Source organism: Ochotona curzoniae, unplaced genomic scaffold (genome assembly GCF_017591425.1).
Source record: "Ochotona curzoniae isolate NIBS_2020 unplaced genomic scaffold, NIBS_Ocur_1.0 contig_1, whole genome shotgun sequence".
Lineage (NCBI taxonomy): Eukaryota > Metazoa > Chordata > Mammalia > Lagomorpha > Ochotonidae > Ochotona > Ochotona curzoniae.
In genome coordinates this window covers 35,408,275-35,411,732 of record NW_024464918.1, presented here as the reverse complement: position 1 = coordinate 35,411,732, position 3,458 = coordinate 35,408,275, and positions in this window count along the sequence as shown.

The following is a 3,458-nucleotide window of genomic DNA, read 5'->3' as shown; positions in this document are numbered from 1 at the left end:
TCCTTTCACTTTTAGGGCAGCGGTTCTGTCTCTCTCTAAAGATAGAAATGAACATGAATGTGGGTCCAAAGATAGTATCTCTAGGGCATTTATCAAAAATAAATGTAATTTTTACAATGACACGTGTTAAGTTTACAATCACAAGCTTAACCCTCTACTAAATAAAAAATTCAACAAGTAGAAAGTAGGAAATAAAAAAACACTGTAAATCACTTAAAAGAAGAAAGGAAGAGGAATCATAGGGTGTAATATATCATGTTTTAAAACTTTATATGAAATACATGAAGTGCACACCCTTTAAATAAATGTTACAAACTTAAAAAAGTAAAAGCAATAGCAAGAGAAAAAAGTAAGTGTAGATCTTATCTGAAGGACCATACACCAAATCCAGGCCAGGGGGCTCATGGGATGGCCAGTCACAATCCTAAATTATGAAAATACTTAACACTGACTGTCCACAGAGACAACAGAAAGCAGAGTTAAAATTAGACCAGAAGGGCGGCTTGATAGCCTAGTGGCTGAAATCCTTGCCTTGCATGCGCCAGGGCACTGGTTCATGTCCCAGCTGCTCCACTTCCCATCCACCTCTCTGCTTGTGGCCTGGGAAAGCAGTCAAGGACGGCCGGAAGCCTTAGGACCCTGCACCTGCATGAGAGACCTGGAAGAGGTTCCTTCCTGGCTCCTGACTTCAGATCTTATCTCTGGCAGTCACAGCCACTTAGGGAGTGAGCAAGTGGATGGAAGATCTTTCTCTGTGTCTTTCCTTCTCTCTGGAAATGTGACTTTCCAATAAAACTCTCTGGCTCCTCCCCCTAGTCTCCACCCACTTACCTGTGGCTCAGATAATCTCAATCACCAGGCCCTGGATCCAGCACACAGCTCACACAGCCCTCCCTTCTCCTCTCTCTTCCCTGCCCTTCTCCATCCTGTCCCTTCCCCTGCCCCAGCAACCCCCATCCTGCACCATGGCAGGAGATGTGTCCCTTCCAGTTTTCTCCCCCTCCACCCCTGCTCCTGTTCCTACCCTGCTAGAATAAAGAACCTACTAAGCAAGCACCCTGCTGCTTCTGAGATTTTGGTTTGCAGTAAAAAGAGGACTTGGCTGCGGGAATTAGCTGCATGTAACAGTGTAAGAACTTTAAGTGTGTTTGAAACCTTACAGTTCCAGCATTCTCTTTTGGCCCTCCCATTCCCTATAGTGAATGCTCTCTGATACCATGGTGTAGTTTCTATTTTTTTCTCTTTGATTTCATAGTGTGTTTTTTCTTTTTCTGACTGGACCCTAACTGATAATGCAACAGATTAGGCACAGCTACAAAGGAATGTGTAATCTAGATGGTTTGAGAAATCAGCCACACCTATAGTACTGAGATAAAGAGATGGAAAATAAGAATGAAGTTGACAGTTTGTAAGGACTTCCTATTTCTGAGGAAATGCAACTAGATTCTTTTCAATCAATATTTGCTTTGAGAACTGCAAGTGCTTTCCAGAGTGTTGAAGTCATTGCTTAGTACGTAATCCCCTTGCCAAAGGCCGGAAAACTTAGTGGTCCAAGATTTCTAAAAAAAGCTCTACCCAACGATTAATTTATCACTATGATAACTTTAGCAGAGACTTCAGTTGCTACATAATACAAAGAATATGTACTTTACGGAGTAAGTCCAGCACTAAATAAACATCATCTATCAACAAAAAGAATGATAGGGAGCAGGGCAACAATAAATCCAATTAGCAGAGTTCCTATATTATGTTTCAGGTGTCAAAACAGACACCAGGATGGTTCTTACAGGAAAAAAAAAATCTGGAGGTCAGACATCAGTTATTACAGATATTTTCAAAGAATAAAAGACAGTAATGTCTGAAGAATTTCTTATCAGTAAAGAGGTAAAAATATATAAAATAAAAAGAAATTATAGGAAAAGAGCCAAAAGTAAATATTGGAATTAAAAAACAGAAAAGCTGAATTGTAAAGTTTGGTAAAGGAGACCATCATCAGATTTGAACTGGCAGAAAAATCAGTGAATTTTTGGGCAGGTTAATTGAAATTATCTCATCTGAGGAACAGGAAAAAAATGAAGAAAAATGGGCAGGGTCTCACAGACTTAGGGAAAATCATGAAGTGTACTAGTGTAGGCATGAGGAGAGTGGGAAGTGAAAGAAAGGGGAAAAGGAATAGTGGAGCAATTCCATGCTAGTGATTCAGATCAGGAGAGACTTTGAGAATCAGGAAGAAAAGTCAGCAGGGAGTCTTCAGTGAGATTTAGTAGCTGACTTATCCTGGAAGCCATGAAACAAGAAGCAAGGCAGGTAATGTGCTGAACTGCTGGAAAAAAATTTTCAAGTACTATCATCCAAGAATTTTGTGTTGTTGTTCAATCAAGCTGTTCCTCAAGTCATTCTTTAAGTGATATATCCATACAATGGGATGTTATTAAGTAATGTAAAGAAATGAGTGATTGATATACGCTGCAATATGTGTGAAACAAAAATTAGCTGAATAAAATAAAATGCAAAAAACTACATACCTGTAATTTTAGTTATGTAAAATGCCCAGAATAGGCAAAGTCATAGAGATAGATATCAGGTTAGTGGTTACATGGGTTTCCACGCTGGTGAGGGCTATAGCCTGTCCCAGCCCAGCCAGCCCCCAGTTGGCCCTCATGTGAACTGGCTTGAGTTGTGGCCCAACCTGACCTGACCTGACCCACAGTACATTCTGGTGTTCGGATTCACTAGTGGATAATTATGAATTGGCCCAGCCTAGTTCATCCCTGACCTGAGCTAAGTGTATGCCTGTGGGTACCATAACCTGACCTGGTGTGGGCTGCTCTCTATGGTGGTTCTTACAGGAGCTACATCCTGACAGAGGAGTTCCCCCTAGCTCCTCCATCAGAACCTCTACCAGTACCAAATCTTGCGCCCATTGGTGGGTCCATGGCCGGCCCTACTTAGTCCATCTCCTGTCCTAACAGGAACAGTGGCCTTTCCTGACCAGCCTTCACCCATTTCGGTTTTTACTGTTGAGTGTTACAGTCCAATGGCTGAATTTTAATGGTATTTTAATGGCTTCTACTAAAAAGTTATTCTGTTCAATTTTATATTGAGGACAAAGATCTCTGATTATTGTGGGCAGATGAGCACATTTTTTTTTTTTATCAAGGTCAACACATTGACTAAAAAAAAGAAATCCATGAACAAACAAAAGGTTAGCTAGCAAAGAAGAGCTGTAATTTTTCAGAAATACATCTTTTGGTTCCTTGATTTTATACTGAAATATGCATTAGGAATAAGGTTGTAGGAGTAAATCTGAGTATAATAGTTATCATGGGAAATGTATACATTAAATCTGGAATTAGAAAAGAAATATTTGTGTACTAGTCAATAAAAAAAAAGACTAAGTACGTTTTACACACCAGACTTTGCTGTAAATGTATGGAACATTATCAAGCAAAATAAAT